The following is a 17566-nucleotide window of genomic DNA, read 5'->3' as shown; positions in this document are numbered from 1 at the left end:
ATATATATATATATATATATATTATATATATGTATATATATATATATATATATATATATATATATATATATATATATATATATATATATATATATATATATATATATATATACAAACACTGTTGTGTATATTTCGCCTGCTCTAGCGAATTCCTTGCATTGTTAATATCTCTAGTAAGGCTGATGCATGCAGGGGATGACATGAAAAGCTGTAAGCTTTCTCCCTGAAAGCTGGCTGCCTTGGATCAAAGTCTAGCGCAAGCTGGACTCCAAGGTATTGGTCCAGTGTGGGTAGATTGGTAAAGCACTGAGTACCTTGTTCCAAGGTTCGTAAGTTAGAGTCTCCTTCAGCCAGAGATCAGTGTTTATATATATATATATATATATATATATATATATATATATATATATATATATATATATATATATATATATATATATATATATATATATATATATATATATATATATATATATATATATATATATATATATATATATGCAATAACATCACAGTAAGCAGGTGATTTCAGAATATACAAAACAACCACTCTGAAAGAATAGAGAAATTCCAAGCGCTTTCGTGACTACTCACATTATCAAGGAACTATGAAAGTAAAGCATCCAAGGAAGCTATATAAGGGGTCTGGCCGGCACCTCACTATCAGATCCCACAACGGTTTAAACACCTGACGCGCGCCGACCCAACTTGGACAGGTCCTTGGCACAACTCACCCCACAAACTATTCTACCCAAGAAATAAGAAATTTTAAAGATTATTTGTCCAGTGTATTATTAAATTCTTCCCAAATTCTATTAATTATAAATGGATCTAATTTATATAAACCAAAGGAAATATTCATATTATTTTCAAAACTGCTTTTTATGAAACAAGATTCAATTATATTCCTGTCGACCATGGACTTGCTTGATACTACTTTCTCAACTTTTTGAAAATCAATTGGATGGTTAAAATCTCTTACATGAATAAATAGAGCATTGGAATCTTGTCCAGTTCTAATGCTATATTTATGTTGTTTTAATCTTAGTTCGAGATTTTTACCAGTTTGACCGTAATAAACTTTATCGCAAATTTTACAAGGAATCTTATAGACACATCCATCAGCATTTTGGGGGGAATTCTTTATCAAAAGTTGTTTTACTGTATCAAGATTTTTGAATACAACTTTAATATTAAAAGTCTTAAGAAGAGAAGGCATATCAACCAAGTTTTCATGGTAAGGGAGAACCAACATATTTTTAGTTGAATAAGGCTGGTTGTCCCTTTTTGGATTGTAAAAAGTATTTCTAGCAACTTTAAAAGATTTATCAATTATATTTCTTGGGTATTTTAAATCATTACCTATTTCATAAATTTTGGATATTTCCTCATCTATGAACTCAGGACTACAAATTCGTAAAGCTCTCAAAAACATTGATGAGAAAACAGACAGTTTGACTCTATCTTGATGCGAGGAATAATAGTGGACATAGGAACATTTATTTGTAGGTTTTCTGTAAATTTTAAATTTGAATTCATTATTACCCTTAATAATTAAAACATCTAGAAAAGGTAATGAGTTATTTTCTTCAAACTCAACAGTAAAGTTTATAGAATGGGCTAAGCTATTTAATTTTCCTAGGAAATGGTGTATATCTACATTTTTGGGCATAAGACACAAAATATCATCAACATACCTGAACCATTTAGCTCTATTAGGGAGGATTGTGTTAAGTAACCTTGTTTCAAAAAATTCCATGTATAGGTTACTAAGAACAGGTGAAAGAGGATTTCCCATTGCCATACCAAACTTCTGAGTGTAAAACTTATCATTAAATACAAATTTTGCATCAACAATGCAAAGTTTAATAAGTTTAATGATAGTAGAAACTGGCAATGGTAAATCATAGTTAACGAGTTCTTCAGATAAGAAACTTAATAAATCATCAACAGGAACTTTCGTAAACAAGGAAGTAACATCAAAACTAACCATGTTAAAATCATTTAAGTCAGTCAAGGAGCTTAATTTATCAACCAAGTCTATGTTGTTTTTAACATTAAAGTTAGAAATTTTGCCAACAATAGGGCTCAAAATATCAACAAGCCATTTGGATAATTTATATGAAACTGACCCTATGGAGCTAATAATTGGTCTGACTGGATTCCCTGGTTTGTGTGTTTTTATTAGTCCATACATGTAAGGCAAAGATGGATTAGTGGAAGTAAATTGTTTGACTAATTCATCTTTGCCTTTCAGTAGAAGTTTTATTGTCTTATTGAAATTGCTGTTAACGGTTTCTAGGGGATTTTTCCTAAGTTTAGAATAGGTTTCAGTATCATCTATGATTTACCATTGCCAGTTTCTACTATCATTAAACTTATTAAACGTTGCATTGTTGATGCAAAATTTGTATTTAATGATAAGTTTTACACTCAGAAGTTTGGTATGGCAATGGGAAATCCTCTTTCACCTGTTCTTAGTAACCTATACATGGAATTTTTTGAAACAAGGTTACTTAACACAATCCTCCCTAATAGAGCTAAATGGTTCAGGTATGTTGATGATATTTTGTGTCTTATGCCCAAAAATGTAGATATACACCATTTCCTAGGAAAATTAAATAGCTTAGCCCATTCTATAAACTTTACTGTTGAGTTTGAAGAAAATAACTCATTACCTTTTCTAGATGTTTTAATTATTAAGGGTAATAATGAATTCAAATTTAAAATTTACAGAAAACCTACAAATAACTGTTCCTATGTCCACTATTATTCCTCGCATCAAGATAGAGTCAAACTGTCTGTTTTCTCATCAATGTTTTTGAGAGCTTTACGAATTTGTAGTCCTGAGTTCATAGATGAGGAAATATCCAAAATTTATGAAATAGGTAATGATTTAAAATACCCAAGAAATGTAATTGATAAATCTTTTAAAGTTGCTAGAAATACTTTTTACAATCCAAAAAGGGACAACCAGCCTTATTCAACTAAAAATATGTTGGTTCTCCCTTACCATGAAAACTTGGTTGATATGCCTTCTCTTCTTAAGACTTTTAATATTAAAGTTGTATTCAAAAATCTTGATACAGTAAAACAACTTTTGATAAAGAATTCCCCCCAAAATGCTGATGGATGTGTCTATAAGATTCCTTGTAAAATTTGCGATAAAGTTTATTACGGTCAAACTGGTAAAAATCTCGAACTAAGATTAAAACAACATAAATATAGCATTAGAACTGGACAAGATTCCAATGCTCTATTTATTCATGTAAGAGATTTTAACCATCCAATTGATTTTCAAAAAGTTGAGAAAGTAGTATCAAGCAAGTCCATGGTCGACAGGAATATAATTGAATCTTGTTTCATAAAAAGCAGTTTTGAAAATAATATGAATATTTCCTTTGGTTTATATAAATTAGATCCATTTATAATTAATAGAATTTGGGAAGAATTTAATAATACACTGGACAAATAATCTTTAAAATTTCTTATTTCTTGGGTAGAATAGTTTGTGGGGTGAGTTGTGCCAAGGACCTGTCCAAGTTGGGTCGGCGCGCGTCAGGTGTTTAAACCGTTGTGGGATCTGATAGTGAGGTGCCGGCCAGACCCCTTATATAGCTTCCTTGGATGCTTTACTTTCATAGTTCCTTGATAATGTGAGTAGTCACGAAAGCGCTTGGAATTTCTCTATTCTTTCAGAGTGGTTGTTTTGCATATATAGATATATATATAGATATAGATATATATATATATATTATATATATATATATATATATATATATATATATATATATATATATATATATATATATATATATATATATATATATATATATATATATATATATATATATATATATATATATATATATATATATATATATATATAGATATATATATATATATATATATATATATATATATATATATATATATATATATATATATATATATATATATATATATATATATATATATATATATGCAACAAGATCACAGTAAACAGGTGATTTCAGAATATGCAAAACAACCACTCTGAAAGAATAGAGAAATTCCAAGCGCTTTCGTGACTACTCACATTATCAAGGAACTATGAAAGTAAAGCAACCAAGGAAGCTATATAAGGGGTCTGGCCAACACCTCACTATCAGATCCCACAACGGTTAAACACCTGACACGCGCCGGCCCAACACATTGGCCGTTTCCCACCAAAGAAGGGTGGCCCGAAAAAAAAAATTCACCATCCTTCACTCCATCATTGTCTTCCCAGAGGGGCACATACACTAGAGCTATAAAACTGTAACATTAACACCCTCCTTCAGAGTGAGGCACTGTACTTCCTATCTCCAGGACTCGAGTCCTTCCTGCCAGTTTCCCTGAATCCTTTCATAAATATTACCCTGCTCACACTCCAACAGCACGTCAAGACCTAAAAACCATTTGTCTCCATTCGGTTCTTTTTAACATGCTCACGCATGCTTGCTGGAAGTCAAAGCCCTTCTCACACAAAACCTCCTTTATCCCATCATTCCAATCCTTCCTAGACTGACCTCTACACCGCCTTCCGCCCAGTTTAGATTTATAAACTCTCGAAGTCATTCTATTTTGTTCCAGCCTCTCTACATGTCCGAACCACGCCAGCAACCCCTCCTCAGTCCGTCCTCTGGATAATATTTGTGGTAATCTCGCACCTCCTCCTAATTTCCAAACTACGAATTCTCTGCATTATATTCACACCACACATTGCCCTCAGACGCGATATCTCCACTGCCTCCAGCCTTCTCTTTGTTGCAACATTTACCACGCATGCTGCACACTCATATAAGAGCGTTCGTATAACTATACTCTCATGCATTCCCTTCTTTGTTTCAATGGACAAAGTTCTATGTCTCAACAGGTTCTTCAGTAAACCACTCACCTTTCTTCCTTTGTCAGTTCTATGATTCACCTCATCTTTCATTCACCCATCTGCTGACACATCCATTCCCTAAATATCTGAATACATTCACCTCCTCCATACTCTCTCTCTCCGATCTAATATCCAGTGTTTCGTTACCAATTTTTTTTTCTATCCTCATCACCTAACTCTTCCCTATAATCACTTCTAATTGTATTCTTTTACATACTCTACCAAACTCATCCACCAACCTCTGCAACTTCTCTCCAGAATCTCCCAAAAGTACAGTGTCATCAGCAAAGAGCAACTGTGACAACTTCCAATTTCTGTTAGATTCTTTATCTTTTAACCCCACACCTCCTGCTAACACTCGAGCATTCACTTCTCTTACAAACCCATCTAGAAATATATTGAACAACCACGATGACATCACACATCCATGTCTAAGGCCTACTTTTACTAGGAAATAATTCCCCTCTCTCTTACATACTCTAACCTGAGCCTCACTATCCTCGTAAAAACTCTTCACAGCTTTCAATAACCTACCTCCTATTCCATACATTTGCAATATCTACCACACACACACACACACACACACACACACACACACACACACACACACACACACACACACACACACACACACTGGAGGCAGTGGAGATATCGCGTCTGAGGGCAATGTGTGGTGTGAATATAATGCAGAGAATTCGTAGTTTGGAAATTAGGAGGAGGTGCTTGATTACCACAAATATTATCCAGAGGACGGACTGAGGAGGGGTTGTTGAGGTGGTTCGGACATATAGAGAGACTGGAACAAAATAGGATGACTTCGAGAGTTTGTAAATATAAATTGGACGGAAAGCGGTGTAGAGGTCAGTCTAGGAAGGATTGGAATGATGGGGTATGGGGTGGTAGGAGAAAATTCTCAAACAGCTTCAGGGAGAACCTTGAGTTTTCCCTGAAGCAAGTTTATTCTTTTCTCTGAGAATGAGGGTCCCCAGGACTGTTCTAAAGGTGGTACCTCCCTATATTATATATATATATATATATACTATATATATATATATTTATATATATATATATTTATATATATATATATATATATATATATATATATTTTTATCTAAATTATCGTTTATATATATATATATATATATATAAATTATATATATATATATATATATATATATATATATATATATATATATATATATATATATATATATATATATATATATATATATATATATATATATAAACGATAATTTAGATAAAAAAAATTTATATGTAACAAAAAATTCAGAGTAGATATTCATTGCCTGGCGTAGTGTGCTACTTACACTTAAATAAGCCAGAGTAATGAGCTTTGGAAGATGTGAGCATCTCCGTGGAATGTGAGCATCTCCGAGAGGTGGGGAACGTCAGCACTTCTTCTCGCTAATTAAATCTGTCAGTGTCACTAGGAGGGAGTGATAGTTAAGAGTGCCTGTTGGCTCTACTCACTGGTGTTAGGTATGAGTGCCTGGCACCTTTAGTATGGGCTGGTATCAGGCACTGATACCATGTGTCTTGCTCTTTCCACAACACACACGTTCCCTCACTTTCACACACACACACACACACACACACACACACACACACACACACACACACACACTGCCTCAATTTATTCCTTTTATCGCTATTCCTTCCTTCCGTCTGTGTGCAGATGCTTCCCCGCTTCCTCTCTTTATTTCTCTCTTTCTCTGAATCTTTATTTATGTCAAATTTTCTTTCATAAATTTTATTTCTTTACTGTTCTATCTTCCTTGCCGTCAATACTGAAGTTTTAAAAGCATTTAAAATACATATTTCTTTCAATGATTGCAATGAATGAATAATAGAGGAAGTGTACTTTATTGTTTGTTTAGTAAAATAATTATACTGATGATGATGATGATAATAATAATAATAATAATAATAATAATAATAATAATAATAATAATAATAATAATAATAATAATAATAATAATACCCTTTGAGAGATAATTCAACATGAACAAAATTAAGGCCTATGAATATTAAGTATTAAAAAAATTCAAATTATTTCCTATTTGTGATATATTTTTTACATTAAACTGTCCTAATTATATGAGTGATGATGTATTGTATATATTCAAAAGGGAGTTTATCAGAGTTTATCTCTGAGTATATACACGGAAACTCTTAACTATTTTTTTGCGTATTAAAAGTATTCATGACTGATGCTGAACAGGTGACTTAATGACCCTCATGTAGTAGACAGGCTTTAAATCTTGTAGTAGATATGCTTTAAATCTTGTAGTAGATATGCTTTAAATCTTGTAGTAGATAGGCTTTAAATCTTGTAGTAGATAGGCTTTAAATCTTGTAGTAGATAGGCTTTAAATCTTGTAGTAGATAGGCTTTAAATCTTGTAGTAGATAGGCTTTAAATCTTGTAGTAGATAGGCTTTAAATCTTGTAGTAGATAGGCTTTAAATCTTGTAGTAGATAGGCTTTAAATCTTGTAGTAGATAGGCTTTAAATCTTGTAGTAGATAGGCTTTAAATCTTGTAGTAGATAGGCTTTAAATCTTGTAGTAGATATGCTTTAAATCTTGTAGTAGATAGGCTTTAAATCATTTAGTAGACAGGCTTTAAATCATTTAGTAGACAGGCTTTAAATCATGTAGTAGACAGGCTTTAAATCATGTAGTAGATAGGCTTTAACTCTTGTAGTAGATAGGCTTTAAATCATGTAGTAGATATGCTTTAAATCTTGTAGTAGATAGGCTTTAAATCATTTAGTAGACAGGCTTTAAATCATTTAGTAGACAGGCTTTAAATCATGTAGTAGATATGCTTTAAATCTTGTAGTAGATAGGCTTTAAATCGTGTAGTAGATAGACTTTAAATCATGTAGTAGATATGCTTTAAATCTTGTAGTAGATAGGCTTTAAATCATTTAGTAGACAGGCTTTAAATCATTTAGTAGACAGGCTTTAAATCATGTAGTAGACAGGCTTTAAATCATGTAGTAGATATGCTTTAAATCTTGTAGTAGATAGGCTTTAAATCGTGTAGTAGATAGACTTTAAATCATGTAGTAGATAGGCTTTAACTCTTGTAGTAGATAGGCTTTAAATCATGTAGTAGATAGGCTTTAAATCATGTAGTAGATAGGCTTTAAATCATGTAGTAGATAGGCTTTAAATCATGTAGTAGATAGGCTTTAAATCATGTAGTAGAGAGGTTTTAAATCATGCAGTAGATAGACATTAAATTTCCGAGGATATGCTGTATTTTTCTCAAGATTGGTTGCCTCAACACATGGACTTGAGGCTGAGGGACTGATACCCTCCTCCTCCTCCTCCTCCTCCTCTCCACCTTTTCTGTATTGGACTGATGAAGCCACTGGTTGGCGAAACGTTACATTAATAAAGATTCCCAAATGTTGCACAAGTGTCTCATTCTTCAACTTATCTGTTTTCAAAACCATGACATATCTGCACTGAGTGTATCAGACTAGCAACAATGTAGCAATAAACATTTATATAATAATATACACAGCTCGATAATAAATTTTTACTAATAACAGTAATAAAATAAAAAAATCCACCCGTTGCAACATTTCAATCATAACTCGTGTGCAGGAGTGGGTTGTACCGTCAATAATTATCCCGGTTGGGAAGTATTGGGAGGGATGTAGGGAGTATTTAGGGAAGGAGTGTAGGGGATAACGCCGGGAAGGTCCCATGGGCAAACTGGGATACTATTATCATTGAATACAATAGCAAGGACAAACCCTAAACTCATTGGGGTCTTCAAGCCTATTGACTACACGAGGGTCATTAAGACTGCATGTCACTCGTTCATCACCAGTTAAGGATACCTTAAGATTGCATGTCACTCGTTCATCACCAGTCAAGGATACCTTAATACCTTAAATAAGGATTAAAATAAACTCTTGGTGTGCATACACCGTGAAACATACACCCCACGGTGTGTATGTTCTGTGCACAATGTAGTTGAACAAAGCTGGTCACCAAATTCACTTCTGGTAGTGTGTTCAGCATGATCTCCTGGCAGAGGATATTGTCACTGTTATTGTTAAAGTTATCGTGGTTGGCGTGGCTGTTATTACCTAGTAAAGTATCGTCTGCAGCTGTGGTAGTCAGCATGCATACACACACAGACACGCGTAGGCATACATACATGAATACATATATACATACATACTGTATATACATTCATGATAAGGAGACGCTTGAGCAGTTATTGGACATACATAACTGATGACATTTCTATCGCATAAATACAATGATATATACATAGAGTTATACATGCATACATATATAAAGTGATATATACATGCAATCATACATACATAAACACATGCAATCATACATTCATGCACGCATGCATGCATACATAAATACATACAATCATACATACGTACTTACATAAATACATGCAATCAAACATAGATAAAATCATACATACATAAAGTCACATTTACATACATACCTACATACATAAATTAATGCATACATACAATCATACATACATACGATCGTACATACATACATACATATTTAATAAAATAATAAAATGCTCGAAAATGCTTTAAAAAAGTGAAGATTTTGGGACATATTTAAAGATTTCTTATTTCATTTAATTACTCCTCACTACAAGTTATCTTTGTATTACTAACTTCTATAAGAAAAAAAATGAGACACAGTGAAATCTAAAAGACAATCATAGCCATAATTTTTAAAGGGGTGGCGGGGTAAGCCAGCAGAAGGCCTCGATCAGATGATCAAAAGCTTTAGCTTCGGGTCATCATATGACTAAGACCCGCTTCAGGAAACATTTGTCCTGTATTTTTGACATATTTTACCTAACCTAACCTAGCCTAACCTAATCTAACCTAACCTAACCGAACCTAACCTAACCTAGCCTAACATAAGAACATAAGAACATAAGAACGAAGGAACACTGCAGAAGGCCTACTGGCCCATGCGAGGCAGGTCCAAGTCTCCTACCGGCTTAAGCCAATGCACCCAACCTAGTCAGGTCAGGTCACATTGACTTAAGGGAGGAACACGGCAACCGACCTGGTAGCACAAGCTATCAGGTCTAACTCACACCCACCCACATCCACTCATGTATTTATCCAACCTATTTTTAAAGCTACACAACGTTCTGGCCTCTATAACGGTACTTGGGAGTTTGTTCCACTCATCCACAACTCTATTACCAAACCAGTACTTTCCTATATCCTTCCTGAATCTGAATTTTTCCAACTTAAAACCATTGCTGCGAGTCCTGTCTAGGTTAGATATTTTCAGCACACTATTTACATCCCCTTTATTTATTCCTGTCTTCCATTTATACACCTCAATCATATCCCCCCTAATTCTACGTCTTTCTAGAGAGTGCAGATTCAGGGCCCTTAGTCTATCCTCATAGGGAAGGTTTCTGATACATGGGATCAACTTTGTCATCCTCCTTTGTACATTTTCCAGAGAATTTATATCCATTCTGTAATAAGGTGACCAAAACTGTGCAGCATAATCTAAATGAGGCCTAACCAAGGATGTATAGAGTTGAAGAACAACCTGAGGACTCCTATTATTTATGCTTCTTGATATGAAGCCAAGGATTCTATTAGCTTTATTGCGAACACTTATGCACTGTTGTCTTGGTTTCAGATTACTGCTAACCAGAACTCCTAAATCTTTTTCGCAATCCGTAATATTAAGATCTACATTATTTAGTTTATATGTGGCATGGTTATTGTCCTGTCCAACATTTAGAACTTTGCATTTGTCTATATTAAACTGCATCTGCCACTTCTCCGACCACTGCATCAGTCTATTCAAATCTTCCTGGAGTGCTCGAATGTCCTCGTCAGAATGAATTCGACGGCCTATTTTGGTGTCATCGGCAAACTTGCCGATGTCGCTCTTTATGCCCTCATCTATGTCGTTTATGTAGATTGTGAACAGCAGGGGGCCCAACACTGACCCCTGTGGAACACCGCTCGTGACACTTCCCCACTCTGATTTCTCCCCATTTATGCAAACTCTCTGCTGCCTATTTGTCAACCATGCCTCTATCCAGGAAAAAATTTCTCCTCCTATTCCATGTGCTTTAATTTTCCTCAATAGTCTCTGATGTGGGACCCTGTCAAAAGCCTTACTGAAGTCCATATACACAATATCATATTCATTACCATGATCTACCTCCTCAAATACCTTAGTGAAAAAAGTTAATAAATTCGTAAGGCAGGAACGCCCCTTTGTAAAACCATGCTGAGATTCGTTGATTAATTTATGCTTTTCAAGGTGGCTACGAACTGCCTCGGCAATTATTGATTCCATAAATTTTCCCACTATGGAGGTTAGGCTTATTGGTCTATAGTTCGAAGCTAAGGACCTGTCACCTGTTTTGAAAATAGGTATCACATTTGCCATTTTCCACTTATCTGGCACCATGCCAGTTTGTAGTGATATGTTGAAAAGATTAGCCAAAGGTGTGCTAAGCTCCTCTTTACATTCCTTTAGAACCCTTGCATACAGTTCATCAGGGCCTGGGGATTTGTTAGGTTTTAATTTATCTATTTGCCTAAGGACCATGTCACTTGTGACCCTAATAGTACACAGTTTATTATCGTCCTGTTCTACATAATTTATCATTACTGGAATATCGCTGGTATCCTCCTGTGTAAAAACTGAGAGGAAGTATGTGTTAAAAATTCTACACATTTCCTTATCACTGTCAGTGAGCTGACCCGAGGAACTTTTGAGTGGGCCTATCTTGTCACTGATCTTACTTCTGTATACCTGAAAGAATCCTTTTGGGTTAGTCTTCGATTCTCTTGCAACTTTAACCTCATAATCTCTTTTTGCTTTTCTAATTCCCTTTTTTATTTCTCTCTTTAACTGAATATATCGATTTCTCAATTGCCCCTCTCCTCTTTTGATTTGCCTATATATGCCTCTCTTTTGACCAATCAGATATTTTAATCTATTGTTCATCCATTTAGGATCATTTTTGTTTGATCTGATTTCCCTATTTGGAACATAATTTGACTGAGCAGCTAGAACTATGCCCTGGAAAGCATCATATCGGCAACCATCACCACCTACCTGACCCTTAGTCAGGTCATTCCAGTTCAGCCCACCTAAGTAATTTTTCAGTCCTATGAAATCAGCCAAGCGAAAGTCAGGGACGGAGACTTGATTGCCATTATTAGGGGAATTCCATGATATATTAAAACTGAGTGATTTGTGATCACTTTCCCCAAGCTCATCGTTAACCTCAAGATTATTAATTAGTGTTTCCCTACTGGCAAGAACCAAGTCAAGGAGGTTATTTCCCCTAGTTGGCTCTGTCACAAACTGTTTTAAAAAACAATCCTGGATCGTATCAAGGAAGTCACCTGACTCTAAATTTCCTGTCAAATTGCTCCAGTCAATCTGTCTATAGTTGAAATCTCCCATTAGCACAACATTTTCGTATGTAGATGCCTTACGAATTTCGTCCCATAGAAGTTTACTGCACTCCCTATCAAGATTTGGGGCCCTGTAAATCACACCCAAAATTAGTTTTTCTCGGCCCTCGAGAAGCTGTAACCAAACAGATTCAGTGGCTGACGCTTCTAATTTAATATCTTGTCTAACACAACAATTTAAATTGTCTCTGACATACATCGCTACTCCACCACCTTTCCTGTTGACCCTGTCAGTGTGGAATAATTTATAGCCTTGTATGTGACATTCAGAGGGCATCTCTCTATCTTTCAGATTGAGCCAGGTCTCTGTTATAGCAATAATATCTATGTCTCCTGCACTTGCAATTAATCTTAGCTCATCTATCTTATTTCTTACACTCCTGCTATTAGTATAGTAAACCTTAAGGGAGCTAGTCCCTTGCTGCCCTCTGCTGTCCCCCTTTGTTTGCTGACCTGATCTATTGTCTTTATTTATAACTTCATGCTGAATGCCTTTTATACATTTACTGTTTCCAACCCAAGTGTTGCAACCTGCTTGTTTCCCACACACACCCATACCTCTATCTTCCATCAGTTTAAAATCATAGGCATTTCACCAATGGCCTTCTCAATCGAGTCTGCAAGTGCTACCACCCCAGCCCCAGAGAGATGTACCCCATCCCTTGCATACATATCATGTTTGCCATAAAAGTTGTTCCAGTTGTCAATGAATGGGATTGCAAGTTCCTTGCAGTATCTGTCTAGCCAGCAATTTGCACCAATTGCCCTAGACAACCATTCATTTCCTACTCCCCTTCTAGGCAAGATGCTACATATGATTGGGATTCCTCCCTTAGACTTAATGAAATCTATAGCTGACCTGTACTTATCTAGCAGCTCTTCTCTCCTACCCTTCCCAATATCATTTCCACCAGCACTGAGACAGATAATGGGCTTGCTCCCATTACCTGACATGATATTATCCAGCCTGTTGACAATGTCCCCAACACCAGCTCCAGGGAAGCACACTCTATCTCTCATCTTCTTATTCCTATTACAAAAAGCACGGTCAATGTATCTTACCTGAGAGTCACCAACCACAAGAATGCGCTTACCTCCATTAGCAGGGGCAGTAGTACCCTTACCTTCACTGGCCACTGAAGTACATTCATCCTGAAGAACAGAGAAGCGATTTCCTACCTTCAGATCTTCACTCTTAACTTTCCTTACTCTGATGCGCCTTCCATTACTGTGAACTACTCGCCACTTGTAGCAGGTGCTGGGCTGCACCTCACTGCTGGTAGCCGTTGCTGCCTCCCCAACTACAGCCTCCTCACAGCGAGAGACAGACTGCACCTCGCTGCTAGAAGCCTCAATCCCCACAACTCCAGCCACCTCACACTCTCTCCCAGACCCATTGAGGTGGACCTTCAGCCTCCTAATCTCCTCCTGGAGAAGCAAGACCTCCTCCTTCAACTCTCCAACCTCAATTTTTAAAACACTGCAGAAGCAAGCCATGCTTTGTAACCGTCCACACTAATCCCCAAGGCAGCTCAGGGTCTGTGACCTCACGTGACGACTGACCACTGAGTACTGACGACTGACCACTGAGTACTAACCTAACAGAACCTAACCTAACCTAGCCTAACCTAACCTAACAGAACCTAACCTAACGTAACGTAACCTAACCTAACCTAACAGAACCTAACCTAACCTAGCCTAACCTAACCTAACAGAACCTAACCTAACGTAACGTAACGTAACGTAACCTAACAGAACCTAACCTAACCTAGCCTAACCTAACAGAACCTAACCTAACAGAACCTAACCTAACCTAACCTAACAGAACCTAACCTAACAGAACTTAACCTAACAGAACCTAACAGAACCTAACCTAACCTAACCTAACCTAACCTAACAGAACCTAACCTAACAGAACTTAACCTAACAGAACCTAACCTAACAGAACCTAACCTAACCTAACCTAACCTAACCTAACAGAACCAGTTTTTATTATTACGTTCTACGAATTCATTTTTGTTTACTATCCTTACCGATGTTTCTATGCTCTTGAAATGTACAGTAACCATCACAAGAAAACTTAGTTCAGCAAGTAAGTCAGCTAGTGAGTGGGGAGTGAGTGGGTGAAGGAGTGGGGGAGTGTATGAGTGGGTGAAGGAGTGGGGGAGTGAGTGAGTGGGTGAAGGAGTGGGGGAGTGAGTGAGTGGGTGAAGGAGTGGGGGAGTGAGTGGGTAATTTTCAATTTAGCCTTTCATAAAAATCAGACCAATATTTTTTACAATGGTCTTGAGGGCACATGGATGTTATGGACACATAAAAGTATATTTGTAGATTTACATAGACTTATGTAGATTTATCGACATATGTTAAAGGATTACTCGATCAAGTCAATCACTGAGACTTATTCCCATTAGGTTGAAAACATATGAGATTGTTTCTCACTCAGCTGGTTCAAGGAGACTCAGAATCTGGATCCGAGCATTGTTTCTTACTCAGATGGCTCAAAGAAACTCAAAGTCATTATTCAGAACGTTGATTCTCACTCAGCTGGTCAGACTCAAAATCGTGGCTCAGAATGTTAAACAGGACTAGTTTTGTAATAGTTTGCTCTAGTTATTAGAAGAATTAGAAGAATTATAAGCTGAGTGTGTTGGGCTGATGTTTATCGTCAGTTGTAGTGCAGAAGGTAACTACTACTACACAAACTTATCTCTCTCTCTCTCTCTCTCTCTCTCTCTCTCTCTCTCTCTCTCTCTCTCTCTCTCTCTCTCTCTCTCTCTCTATCTCACTCTCTCTCTATCTCATATATATATATATATATATATATATATATATATATATATATATATATATATATATATATATATGAGAGAGAGAGAGAGAGAGAGAGAGAGAGAGAGAGAGAGATAGTATTTGTTCTGTCAATAAGGTTAGAGAGGTGGTAAAAATATCTGTCCATGTCTGCTTGCTGAAGCTGAGAATTTAGGTTATTAAACTCTTCAACGAGTGCTTGGAACCCATGTTGTTTTGAGGCTAAATTCTTTCCCAGGAATTGACGCTGAAATTGCGATAGAGGCGTATGTAGTGTAAATGACGGTGGTAGAGTCTGAAGCGAAGAAAATCACAATCACCGGGTTGATAGATGATAGAAAGTTTAAGTTTGAAGTGTATGATAAGGCCACCAATGTGTGTTCATACATTCACTACCATTCCATACATGAAACAAGAGTTAAAAGGAGTGTTTTTCTTACTAACGTGTTTTTCTTACTTACCGAGTTTGAAGCCCGGAGTTCCTAGGTGAAGAAATTAGGAAAATATTTGACACTGCCATTATCTTAAGGAGTTCGTGGAATCACCGTTGCTAAAAGCTCGGATAATAACTCAGATCAAGAATGTGCTAGTTCTGCCATACAATTAAAATTTATCTGTCCTGCTGAATGCTCATAAAAAATTGATATACAAATACTTTTTAAGAGTTCACAGACTGTTAGAAGCATTCTAACAGTCCGTGAATTCTTAAAAAAGAATTCTCCCAACAGTGTGCAGGTGGTGTCTACAGAGTTTCTTGCAATGGTTGCAATTTATCTTACATGGGACAGACTGGCAAACCTCTAGATGGTAGGATATCACAACATCGATAATCGATACGTACTTCACAGGAGTCGATCGCGATTTTCAGCCACATTAGAGCTTGCAATAACCTGGCAAATCGGTCAGAAGCAAGAGTCATTGTCCCTTCTTCCTCTTGGCTTGAACAGAATATTATGGAATAGGCAACTATGAACATGATAAGGGTTCATTATGCAATAACAGCGGTAGGTTGTTCAAATTACATTCGTTTTCAGTTGAAGCGATTGTACATAGCGAAAAATCGGACTCATATAAATAAATTGGACTGTCTTAAATGTAGTTCCACACAGAGGAATTAGATCCTGTTTTTCCTTCTTTTTCTGTTGGTTAGACCAGTGTTTGCCTCAGAATCCTGTGGGATAGATAAACTATGACTGTCTTCCTTCAAATTACAGATGCCTCTCCCCTTTAAATGGACCCCTTCTCTAGAGGTGCGAAAATTACCAGATCTATCTGCATTTGGCATGTAAAGTCATTTATATTATATCCAGCTTCTGCCTCAGAAGATTTTGGGATAAATAAACTAGGTAAGTTTTCTAAGGTTCTTTTGGCACAAAATTATTAATATTTCACATTAACATAAATGAAAAAATATGTATCTGAACGTAGAAGAGAAACTTTTAGAAAGGACTTAATTTTAAATGAGTTCTTTCTAATTGACCAATTTTACCTATTCCGCACGATATATATGTATATGTCGTGCCGAATAGGCAGAACTTGCTATCTTGGCTTAAATAGCAACGCTCATCTTGCCATATAGGACAACTGAAAATTTGTGTATGCAATAATTTCGGCAAAATCATTCTGAACCTAACGAAAAAAATATATTTGATTGTGTTTGTTTAGTACTAAATTACTGTAAACGTATTTAAAATATATTTAGTTGGGTTAGGCTAAAATAAATTGATCTTGTTATAATAAGGTTAGGTAAGTTTTCTAAGATTCTTTTGGTGCAAAATTAAAAATTTTTACATTAGCATTACTGAAAAATATATATCTTTAAACGTATAAGAGAAAATTTCAGAAAGGACTTAATTTTAAATGAGTTCCTTCTAATTGACCAGTTTTACATATTCGGCACGCTTTAATATATAAATATAGGGAGGTACCACCTCTAGAACTCTACTGGGGACCCTCATCCTCAGAGAAGACAATAAACGTACCTCAGGGAAAACTCAAGGTTCTCCCCGGAGCTGTTTGAATATTTTCTTCTCCTACCACCCCCTATAATTTATATTATATATGTACTTTATTAGTAGACAGAATACGTTGATAGAAAACACAAACATGAGTACATTGGTACAATATATCAAAGGTTATGAATCTCCTCCAGCTCCTCCGAAGCCGGACGCGAGCCCAGTATGCAGGAAGCATTTCCCCTCTGGATGGCTACGCTGAGGCGCTGGAACATGAAAGTGGCTGTCCTTGGGTCCCTGGTGGTGTCGATGAGTCTGGAACCCAGTTCTTTAAGGAAACGTGTGGCATTTTTTCTCCATGATCCCAAGGTCTCTGATCCCACTGG

Source organism: Cherax quadricarinatus, chromosome 49, assembly GCF_038502225.1.
Source record: "Cherax quadricarinatus isolate ZL_2023a chromosome 49, ASM3850222v1, whole genome shotgun sequence".
Taxonomy (NCBI): Eukaryota; Metazoa; Arthropoda; class Malacostraca; order Decapoda; family Parastacidae; genus Cherax; species Cherax quadricarinatus.
Note: the sequence above shows the minus strand (reverse complement) of the source record.